Here is a 12,780-nt window from a genome sequence, read left to right on the forward strand (position 1 = left end):
CTTGTGCTCTCAAAAAAACTGTCTGGTGTCATAATTGATGACATGTGCAGCTTTTATGGCAGTTGAAAATCAAAGAGGCTAAGGCCGCCATACACGGAGCGCGTGGTTGCAGGAAATACATTTTCTTGATTCCCCCATCAACACAGGCAGACTGGGTTCACACTGCAGCACACTCCGGCTCACATCAAGAGTCCGGTGCATCCCTATTTATTGTTTCTGGTCCGATTTCAGCCTGAATTTTTGGCTGAATTTGGACCAGAAACAGACTGCACATGACTCATGTGCAATTCTCACCGGATCCATAAAGAGCCGGTCACAATCTCCTGCTATGCGATTTGGGTGCTGGGAAACCCACATCCAATTTGCAATAGTGTGAACCTAGCCTTAGGCCACTTTCACATGGGGCGGATCCACTCAGCGGAGTCCTCCAGCTCAGCAGATCGATCTGTTGATCTCTGCTGAGCCGGCAGATGACAGGTCGATCTCTGCTCACTGAGCAGGGCAGGACCAGTTAGAGCCCCACTGATTTCTAGGGGGAGAGCGGACGAAAACAGACAGCATGTCCGTTTTCATGAGATCTCATCCGATCCGCCAGACAGATGGCTGAACGTATGGCCATGCGCCTGTTTTTAGCAGATTGAATGGCAGACGGGTGTCACCCTCCTGCCCATAAGAGTCAAGGGGTGGCCCGCTTGGATCTGCCTGAAAAACGGACAGGCGGACTTATCGTGTGAAAGGGGCCTTAGTATTGATGCAGGAATCCCTCCTGCTGGGCCATTGTCTTCTGCCAGTGGGGGAGAGCAAGGGAAGCCATCTCCACAGAGAAAAAACAATGATTATTGCTAGCAGTTATAGTAGCCGGGGTGTTGGTTGTACCCAAGCTGATCGATTAACTCGGTACATTTAGCATGTCTTTACGCAGTTCGAATCTTGCTCAGTTCTTGCTGAGCCAGCCGAGATTTGAACAGTTTATGGCCTGCCTAAGGCTGGCCATCCAATTTTTTATTCAATTTCTTTTAAGCTGAATACACACTATACAACTTTTGTTGTTCAATTTTCTTTAGATTTACCAACTATGTAGTGTAAGGGCCTGTCTGATTGCATACAAATTGAAAGTGTTTAGGTTTGACCTCCTATATGTTTTTGGTAAATCTAAAGAAAATTATATAGTGTATAGCCAACTTTAGATTTACCTTCAACGATGTAGTGCAAGGGACTGCTTGATTGCATACCATTTGAAAGTGTTTAGGTTAGCGCTTATATTATATGGTTTTGGTAAATCCAAAGGAAAATTGTATAATGTATGTCCAGCCTAAGATGGCAGCTTCCTTGGTTGAAAAGGATGGGAGGGTTTTAGTTCCACTTTAATTATTTCCCTAGAAAAACACTGATGTTTTTTCAACTCTTCAAAAAATGTATCAAATTGTGTGCATTAACATTCTCGGTACATTAATGAGTGTTGCCACATTCTTCATAACCAACACACAGAAACAAGCCCTTAGGGTTCACTTACACTTTCGATTGGGAGGCAGTAAAACCCTGATTTTACCACCCCTCCCCCTTTTGCTGCTGGGGCAGCATCCGGGGGTGTACACATGGTGCAGCCGTGATGCTTTGCTTTAGAGCCCGCAGCAGGAACTAAACTCCCTGTTGCCCTTGGCAGGTGGGACTACCTGCAACACGCAGCCCATTCAAGTGAATGGGGATGCAATGCGACTGCCCCACAACCAGCATGGTTATTTATTTGGTATTTATGGGGTTAAAAATGGGCAGTGAGGAGACGATTTATATCACCTCTTCACCACCTGCTAAGAGCGATATGAATGTGCATCTTGCACTTCAAACAGCAATGTAGGTGTAAACAAGGCCTTATGGAGTTAGTTCACACCACAGCATTGCCATGTTGTGTGCAAAAAAGTATTTTGTGCAACTGCGGTACTTTTTTTTTTTTAGTGGGCTGCATTGTAAACCACCACATCCCAATACTGCTGCTGTGAATTGAACTATGCATATGGAAATTCCATTGTTTTAGGATCAACATTATGTATTCCAGTGTACACCAGTGACCATGTGTTCAGCATGGCTAACTGCTGTGAATAAGCCCTAAAGCGTATGGCAAGGCAAAAAAAAAAAAAAGCGGCGATCAAACGCCGAACGCCCCAAGAAAATTGAGCACCAGCCGCCACTGAAAAGGCAAATAGTGTTTACTTTGCAAGGGAAGTTCCCCAAGAGCAGGGTTTTTCAACCAGGATACCGCAAAGAGTCCCCAGGGGTGCCATGGCAAAATGACACAAAGCCCTGTACAGTCCGACCATGAAAGGGTTAATGTGTTAAGTTCTGTGTACAGAGAGGAGGAATGCACATCCCCTTTCTCCTCAGGGCTCTCTTCTCCTCTATGTTGTTATCTGTAGTTTTGCTGGCAAAAGTGAAAGCAGTCTAAGCCACCTGCCTGCATCCTACCAACTGATGATGTAACGGGTTGCTAAGGGCAGGTTGGGCACAGGCGGAAGGAAGGAGATGTACTCTCCCTCCCCTCTGTACACTGAACTTAACACACTAACTCTTTGATGGTCGGATTGTACCAGGGGCATATCCAGAATCTAGTCTCAGGAGGGGCACTGCTAGAAAATAAGGTGTTGCTTACGGAACTGAATTGTAATGTATAATACCATGTAATACAGTGTACAGAGGTAAGTAGTATGTAAGGTAGTGTACAGAGGTCATTAGTATGTAGGTCAGTGTGCAGGGAACATTAGGGCACACGCTGGGGGGGGGGGGTCAGGAGGGCATACACTGATGGGGGGGGAGGATTGGGAGGGCATACACTGATAGTGGGGGGGGGGATCAGGAGGGCATACACTGATAGTGGGGGGGAATCGGGAGGGCATACACTGATGGGGAGGGCATACACTGGGGGGGGGGTGGATCGGGAGGGCATACACTGGGGGGGGGTGGATCGGGAGGGCATACACGGGGGGGGGAATCGGGAGGGCATACTCTGGGGGGGGGGGGGGGATCAGGAGGGCATACGCTGGGGAGAGGGATCCGGAGGGAATACGCTGGGGGGGATCAGGAGGGAATACGCTGGGGGGGGGGGATCAGGAGGGAATACGCTGGGGGGGGGGGATCAGGAGGGAATACGCTGGGGGGGGGGATCAGGAGGGAATACGCTGGGGGGGGGGATCAGGAGGGAATACGCTGGGGGGGGGGGATCAGGAGGGAATACGCTGGGGGGGGGATCAGGAGGGCATACACTGGGGGGGGGACACTACACTGTAGTGCTGGCAGCAGAGCTCACCTCCAGGAACTTTCACACAGCTCTCTCTGCTCAGCAGCTGCATACATCTCCCTCTTCCAGATGATCTTGGAGAAAAGGCACACCCCCATCCCACCCACTCAAGCAGCAGCCTGCAGGAGAAAGGCTGAAAAACTGCAGGGGGAGGTACAGGGGGGCGGAGAGTGCAGTCCTGAGGTTTCTGAACAGCAATTCATGCTTCGAATGGCTGCGAGATGTCCAGCCCATCCGCTGGCCGGGTATCCAGAGCAGATCTGGTTACCCGGGGTGCGCTCAGCCCCATTCTTTAATGTTATCTCGGGGGGTGCAATTGCCCTGTTGCCCCCCCCCCCCCAGATCCGCCCCTGGATTGTTCAGGGCATTATGTCATTTTGCTGCAGCAAGGGCAAAGAGAGGGGTTTGAGGCTAGTAGGGGGGTTTTGTGTCAGAAGTTGGAATATGTTGGGGGAGGGAGGGGTTGTTGAGCTAGCGGGGGAGGGGGGTGATTTACAACCTATTGAACACTTAACTCTGCCTTACAAACGACATTTTAGGCCTTTTTCACACCAGATGCAGTGTGGAAAAATGCGTGAAATCACACGTTTTTCCCTGCCACACAAAAATGCGTTGCTTTTGCAGTTAATTATTAATGCACCCCCACCCATCCACCAATTGCATGTTTACTTTTTATCCACTGCAACACATGGTACCGCAGTACCACAGTACCATGTATTTTGGTGGGGCCCAATTTAAAAATCCTGCCAGCACCTTTTTTTGGATGTTTCATGAGCACAAAGCAGCTTAAGAAAAGCAGAACACACCAAAAATGCTCGGGCTTGGACACACCTCCTTGCATGAATAAGGCCTCAGACTGGTGTGCGCACTTCTAAAGGGTACCTTGACTACCAAAAGGTTGAAAAACACTGCCCTAGAACTCAGTGCGCTCAGCCCAGAGACCCCCACACCGGCCATAGAAGGCCAAGCCATCTGACCTCCTTCCCTTGTTGTTCCGCTTCACTCTTCCAACCTTCGCTCACCTCCTCTGTTCAAACAAACATGCTAAAGGCCACATGAGGCACCTACACAGGATGGAAATACACACCACATTTACCAAGCTTTTTCTGCACAGAGCAGCTCTCAATGCAAAGTGAACAGCCTATTTGCCTTTAGTAAATCACACCCATATGGTTTAAAGTTGGGGACCATACGTTGTAAAACAAGTCATTACGTTTAAAATAGAAATGCAAGGCAAAAACATTTGTGTGTGTGCGTATAGCGCTACCCTCATGAGGGCTGCTGGTAGATTCTTTACCCCACTGGTTGCCCCAACTCTGCAAGTCCTCCGACACCCTGTGTTCAGTCATTTTTACCCACTGACACTAGTATTAACCGCTTGCCGTCCAGCCGCCGGCATTATAGTGTGGAGGGTCGGCACGATCCTCTGATCCGTCGTAGCTGTATGTCTGCTCCTTTAAGCAGGATAGCAGGTGTGCATCCGATGCATTGTGGGGGTACTGATTCTCGCGGCCGGAAGTCGCGATGACCGCCGGCCATGCACAATCGAGGGCACGAGAGGCAGAACAGGGACGTGTGTGTTTAAACACGCAAGTCCCTGCTCTGTTCTGCGAGGAGAGACAGATCGTGAGTTCCTAATACCTAGGAACCATGATCTGTCATCTCCTATAGTCAGTCCCCTCCCCCACAGTTAGAACACACAGTCAGGGAACACAGTTAACCCCTTGATCGCCCCCTATTGTTAACTCCTTCCCTGCCAGTGACACTTATACAGTAATCATCAAATCATCATTTCATTCATCAAATCATTCTCTGCAGCTATGTACCACCTCCCTTAGAATGTAAGCTCTGTGAGCAGGGCCCTCCTGTACCTTTTGTATTGTACTGTAATTGTGTTGTCCCCCCTTATACATTGTAAAGCGCTGCGTAAACTGTTGGCGCTATATAAATAGTGTATAATAATAATAATAATCAGCACTGATCGCTGTATAATTGTCTACAGGTTCAAAAATGTGTCAAAAGTGTCCGATGTGTCACATCTGACATGGGCCCAAACTGAGGGAAAAAATGTGCTTAAAAAAAAAAAAAAAAAAATGGGGATATTTATTATAGCAATATGTACAAAACATTGTGTTTTTTTTTTTTCAAAATTGTCGCTATTTTTTGTTTATAGTGCAAAAAACCCCCCCAAAAAAATGCAGAGATAATCAAATACCACCAAAAGAAAGCTTTATTTGTGGGAAAAAAAGGAAGTCAATTTTTTTTTTGGGTACAGCATCGCACAACTGCGCAATCGGTAGTGAAAGCGAGACAGTGCTGAATCCCAAAAAATGACCTGGTCATTGAGCAGCCAAATCTTCCGGGGCTGAAGTGGTTAAGAAACTTACACAATACGGATGAAGCAGTATATAACATAAGACTGTATGTCATAAGGATATCTTATCTGATGGCAACAAAGCGCTAGCATTAAATGCAATTATACAATCTAAGGATTTTTTGTTTGTAAGGTAGAATGCAAAGAAACACAGTATGGTTAAATACTAGGGATGAGCTTCGAGTTCGTGTCGAACTCATGTTCTACTCGAACATTGCCTGTTCGCCTGTTCAGCGAACAGTGAACAATTTGGGCTGTTCGCAGCAAATTCGAAAAGCCGGAACACCCTATACAAGTCTATGGGAGAAATCTAAAGTGCTCATTTTAAAGGGTAATATGCAAGTTACTGTCCTAAAAAGTGTTTGGGGACCTGGGTCCTGCCCCAGGGGACATGGATCAATGCAAAAAAAAGTTTTAAAAACTGACGTTTTTTCAGGAGCAGTGATTTTAATAATGATTAAAGTGAAACAATAAAAGTGTAATATTCCTTTAAATTTCGTAGCTGGGGGGTATCTATAGTATGCCTGTGAAGGGGCGCATGTTTCTGGTGCTTAGAACTGTCCCTGCACAAAGTGTCATTTGTGCAGGAAAAAAAGTCTTTTAAAATCACTTGCGGCTAAATTGTCGGCTCCCCGTAATACAGAGAACACTCAATGAGTTATTAGCCGACAATTCATTCATTCATTGATTAAAAAAAAAAAAAAGTGTGGGGGTTCCCCTAAATTCAATTACCAGGCCCTTCAGGTCTGACATGGATATTAAGGGGAATCCTGTGTCAAATTAAAAAAAAAAAATCACGTGGGGGTCCCCCTAAATATCCATACCAGACCCTTCAGGTCTGATATGGATATTAAGGGGAACCCCACATCAAATTTTAAAAAAAATTGACGTGGGGGTCCCCCTACAAATCCATACCAGACCCTTTATCCTGAACCATACCAGGCCACATACCCTCAACATTGGGAGGATGCTTTGGGGGTCTGTGACCCCCTCAAAGCACCTTGTCCCCATGTTGATGAGGACAAGGGCCTCATCCTCACAACCCTGGCCGGTGGTTGTGAGGGTCTGTGGGTGGGGGGCTTATCAGAATCTGGAAGCCCCCTTTAACAAGGGGACCCCCAGATCCCTCCCCCCCCCTGTTTTAAATGGTAAGGGGGTACAAAAGTACCCCTACCATTTCACAAAGAAAGTGTAAAAATGGTTAAATAAGACAAACACACTTTTGAAAAATTCCTTTATTAAAAAAAAAAAAATAAAAAAAAAAAAAAAGATTCCAGCGGTGCTAATCCACTCTTGCTATCCAGCGACGAATCTCCAGGGTCCAGCAATGGATGATCATATCCAGCGACGGGGGATCTCTCAATCCAGCGCTGTCCATACATCCGTCTTCTGTCTCCGGTGCGGAGACACTGCGGAGATCCCAGCGCTTTCTTATATTAGGAGGGCGGGGCCACCCGACCCCGCCCCCTCTGACGCTGGTGAAGGGAGCCAGGGGTTCCCCAGTGACGTATGGGTGACCCCGCCCCCTCTGATGTAACGGAAACCTGCGTGTACCTGCACATGTAGTTCAGGCCAGTCCTGCTAGAATTGAAAACCCAGCATTCTGAACTACACATCCCACAATGCTTTGCTTTATGCTCTACCTTTAGGAGATGACAACATGGAGTTCAAACCAACACTAGGGGGAGACAGCTCCACATCAACACCACTGCACCTTGTCCCTGAATTGCAGGCAAGAATAGCCAACTCCTGGCTACATTTAGATACATAAAAAAATTATAGTTTTTTTTACTTTTTCTGCAAGTGATCACCTGACCTCTAGGTTCTCAGCTGCATAACGGGCTCAGAGCTGGGGGGGGGGGGGGGAGCAGCAGTACACAAAGAAACAGCAGTACACTGATCTTCCCAGTGAAGGGCTATGATAATGCAGGGGTAGAATCAGCACCATTTTTTTTTTGGATTTGAATAGTTGAGAGGGGGTTACAAACCCTGTCAGGTTTTTATTGCTGTATGTATCCCCATTAGGAAGTTTCATCCTCTCTATAAATGAAGGCATATGTGTAAAGTGTGTTACCTATGGGCTTGTATACACAGTATCTATGCGTTTACCTATGTGAAGAGCCGTCTTTGCCTGCATCATGGAATGCACAGTTATTCTTCGCATCTGCATGCAGGCATATCTATTAGGACACAGAGGCTGCACAAACACACTGGCTGGTCCTAATTTGACAGCCTTGCAGATGCATCACTCTCAACACAGGCAGTATGCATTCAGAGACACACCCGCACATATATGGCTGTCAAATTGGGACAGCTACTATGAATGGGACTGCCAGCATGCAGATGCATGGAACACCCGTGCATTCTGTGCAGGCAAAGATGGGCCTTTGCTTGGCCTAACTCTAAACTGTCCAAACTTCCAATCTGGGACAAACATATCGATAAATACATAAACATACAGTGCATCATCCAAAAGAATATGCCACACAAATGTTAAGCAATTTTCTGTGAATGTATTCACTCTGTCGCACAATAGGACACATGTAAATCAGTGCACAGACAGTACAGCTGTTTTTTAGTCATCTCCACCCTTTCTCAAATTTAAAAAGAACCTTTTGAATTTGAATAGGATAGGGACACCCAAAACTGTTGTTTGTTCTGTACACCAATTTACATGATCTTATTCTATTGTTCTGCTGAGTGATTAAATACACATAAACTGCAATAGGGGCTGCTTTACTAAAGGCAAAAACACTTCACTTTGCAAGGGAAGTTTCCCCAGAGTTTAGTGAATGAGATGAAGTATGTGGAAGCAAAAATGCAGTTTTTTTTTTTCTTCCCCCTTGAATATGATTGGATATTTTTTGCAAAGTGAATCTTTACCACATTTACCAAGCTCTGTGGCAAATTTCCTTGCAAAGTGAACAGCCTATTTTTACCTTTAGTAAATCAACCCATACAGTTTGAAGTTGGGGAACGTACTTTACACGTAACGTATTGGGCAAGGCAGTGAATTGCTTCATAAATATATGAAATGTATGCAACAAACCCTGTTGTAATAACAATAAATATATAATTTATTGTAGCGTCAACAGCAATGGTCATAGAGCTGCTGAATGCAGAAAAGGAAGTGTTGTGTCATGTGTTGGAGGGGATGGACGCAGGGATCTTGAAGCCCCATGAATGGTTGATTGAGGCGAGCATTTATTTATCTTTTATCCGGTGAGTCCATTACCATAGGGCAGTGATGGCAAACCTTGGCACCCCAGATGTTTTGGAACTACATTTCCCATAATGTTCTTGCACTCTGCAGTGTAGGTGAGCATCATGGGAAATGTAGTTCCAAAACATCTGGGGTGCCAAGGTTCCCCATCACTACCATAGGGGGATAACGAACGAGGTGTGGTGATGGTCGAAAAATAAGGATTTATGCCATTTGGGACACATTGATAAACTACTTTGAACGTTTTTGATTTTACAGATTTATTTGAACTCTGAAGCGCTGCTAATGCTGGTTTTAATTAGAATATTGTATTGAATAATGATATATGTTTCAGCAAAATACAGACATATATGTGAACCCTCACCTTTAAAACAACTCATTAAGTTTAACATAGAAATGAAAGGCAAAACATTTGGTGAGGGCGGGAGGAGTAGTAACTGGTCGTGAAAGAGGAATCTCGTTCTGTCATAGGCTTTTTGTGGGCAGATGTGTCGGGAGCCCAAATGCATCTTCACATGTGTACTCAGCATGGAGATAAAGTTCTCTCTCGTAGCCTTTTATGAGTGGGAGGTTATAGAACACCCAGCTTATAGTTCGTATTTACCGCCATCTGTTTTCCACCTTTTTTGGACCTCTCGAAGAAGTGGTGCATCAGTGGCTACGCGCTCAACCAAAAACATTTTTTGCTGATGGCAATTAAAAAGTTGGTACGGCGCTGGGGAAAATGCATCACGAAGAAGGTGACTGTATAAAAGCGATGTAATTTGTTTTTGAAATCCTTAATAGAGTTAATAAAAAGTGCGAAAACTTTTTGAAGACCCCCTCATATATGCAAAATAATTGATCACATAATCTCTGTTCTAACTGCAATAGGGGCTTAGAGAGCTGGGGGTGTAGAGTGTGTGTGTGTGTGTGTGTGTGTGTGTGTGTGTGTGTGTGTGTGTGTGTGTGTGTGTGTGTGTGTGTGTGTGTGTGTGTGTGTGTGTGTGTAGGAGTCAGAGAAAGCACACTGATTTTCCCCATGAAGAGCTGTGCACGGGGGCACGCCAGCTCATGTCTGACCACTGGAGTACAGGTAGACTGAGCTCCCAAGTACAATGCAAAAAAAAAAAAACTGACCACAGTGGGATGGATATGCTTGCATGTCTGGAGTGGTCAGTTTAAAATAGGGAAGCAGGGGGACTGGCAGGGTCACCAGGTATTTCACACAAAGGAAGCAATTCACAGAGAACAAAATACTTTTTGATACAAGTATATGGTAAAACAGACATGTATCAGGAATATGAAGTATTGTGGTAACATTAAGACAGTTTAATTGTCTTTTTTGCTGATCAGCTGGATTCAAGCTAGGTACTTTTTGTATTTATTACTATATTCATACATGACTTGCCATTTTTTAGAGTCTATTTACATCTTTGCGTAGATTTACAGTATGTTACACTGAGCTGCAGTACCAGTCATTTTTAATGACATCTCAACACATTAAGGCAATACTCATGCATTACAGCATGTCGCAATACAAGGCAATGCAACGTAGTGCAGTGCATTGCATACTTTGTGCACTGCCTATTTTTTGGGACAATTTGTTGCACTGCAAACCATTATTTTCAATAGACTGTCCTAATGGAATGCACATTCATTAAAGAGGAGTTTCCATTTGAAAAAAAAAAAAATTAAAAGTCAACAGCTACAAATACTGCAGCTGCTGACTTTTAATAATCGTATACTTACCGGTTTGAGGGCCCAGTGATGCAGGGAGGTCAAAGCTCCGCTCGGTGGCGCCAGAAATGCAACTGTGGGTACCCTGCTGTGGCTTCACAGCCGGGCACCCACTGCGCATGCGCGAGCGGCGCCGTGATTGGCCACGCAGTCATCTGGGACCTGTCACGTGTCCCAGATGACTGACAGGAGGGAGGGGGCAGAGCTGAGCCCTTCCTGCGCCGAGGGGAAGTGATGTCACCAGCCCAGGCACTAAAAGAGACAGACTACGAGGGACCCCTAGCAACAGGCATTTAGAGGTAAGTAAAAAAAAATTTTTTTTTCCAAATGTTTTTATTTTTTTAGGAATTTTAATAATGTTTATTTTTTTTCTGTGCAACACCACTTTAAGCTACTGCAAAAATGTAAAATTGACTCTTAGGCTGGGTTCACACTATTGTGAATTGGATGCAGGTTGCCTTGGGGTGGCGGTCTGGAGCGACCAGGGGGTAGATGTCTCAGGTTTGTTTGCCGCCCCTCCCTGACCAATGGGGCACCAGCCACCACTGCTTAGATATCAAAAGAAGAAACAACAAAAGAACATTGCTCTAGGCAGACATCTCATGAATAGGGATGAGCCGAACACCCCCCGGTTCGGTTCGCACCAGAACTTTTGAACGGACCCCGCGTTCGTTACGAACGTTAGAACGCCATTGAAGTCTATGGGACTCGAACGTTCGAAATGGAAAGTGCTAATTTTAACGGCTAATATGCAAGATATTGTCCTAAAAAGGGTTTGGGGACCTGGCTCCTGCCTCAGGGGACATGGGTCAATGCAAAATAAAGTTTTAAAAACGGCCGTTTTGGCGGGAGCACTGATTTTAATGACGATTAAAGTGAAAAAAAAAAAAGTGAAATATTCCTTTAAATATGGTGCCTGGGGGGTGTCTGTAGTATGCCTGTGAAGTGCCACGTGTTTCCCGTGTTTAGAACAGTCCCTGCACAAAATGACATTAAACGGAAATAACACCATTTAAAACTGCTTGCGGTTTTAATGTTATATCTGGTTCCTGCACTATGGTTGAAAATCATTCAGAAAAATGGCATGGGTAGCCCTCCCTGCCCATTACCAGCCTATTTGGGTCTTGTACGCATATTAAGGGGAACCCTGTACCCATATTAAAAAAAGGAAATGCGTGTGGCCCCCAGGCCCTATATACTCAGAACAGCAGTATACAGGCGGTGCAAACAAGACAGGGACTGTGTAGGTTTGTTGTGTTAAGTTGAATCTGTTTGTAATTTTCAACTGGTACATTTCTAAAGTGTAGCTCCAGTCAAAAAAACTATTTTTAAGCTTTTTGGAAAACATAGGGAAGGGTTATCACCCCTGTATAATTTGTTTTGTCGTCCATCATTTTTCATCTCACTTTCTGCTGTCTCCTTGCGTTTGCAAGTAGGAGATGTTTGTAAGTTGGATGTTTGAAAGTAGGGGCTATATGCTCTGCAGAAATGGCGGAACAAGGTGTTGGTTTTGCCACAACATTGTAAGCCCTCAAAGTGACTCTTGGTGGGCGCTGGAGCGCCCTGCTGTGAACGATTATATCAAGAATTGTAATTACATGCCATTGTTGAACAGTGGTAGAAAAAATGACCTTTGGTGGTTGTGGTGCTGGTGCCACAACACTATAAGTCCTCACCGTTACTCTGGGTGGGCACAGGAAGGGGCCCTCCTGTGAAATATTATATCAAGAATTGTAATTACATGTCCCTGTTAAACAGGGGCAGAAAAATTGGGCCTTAGGCACTGGTGCCATCACACTGCAACCTCTGCCATATACTCTAGTTTTATTGCAGGAATTAGCCCTGCTGCAAAGCATTGCATCAAAAATTGTACTTAAATGCCCCTGTTAAACAGGGGCAGAAAAATTGAGCTGCTGGCATCACCCAGAACCAAAAATGTTCTTCCAACATATCAGCAGAGGAGGAAGAGGATAGACAATCAACATAACAGGACAGTCACTCAGCATCAGCATCGGCAGTCTTGAAGGGATGTGATATTTCAAAAAAAATTATTCGGTTACATCAGCTTCAGGTGCTTGGTAGCTGTGGGTGATCCAAGACTGATTCATCTTGATGAAGGTCAGTCGATCAACTGATTCGGTGGACAGGCGCACCCTGTGATCGGTAACAAAGCCA

This window comes from Lithobates pipiens, unplaced genomic scaffold, assembly GCF_037356315.1.
Source record: "Lithobates pipiens isolate NorthernLeopardFrog02 unplaced genomic scaffold, aLitPip1_a1.2 Scaffold_8, whole genome shotgun sequence".
Classification (NCBI taxonomy): domain Eukaryota; kingdom Metazoa; phylum Chordata; class Amphibia; order Anura; family Ranidae; genus Lithobates; species Lithobates pipiens.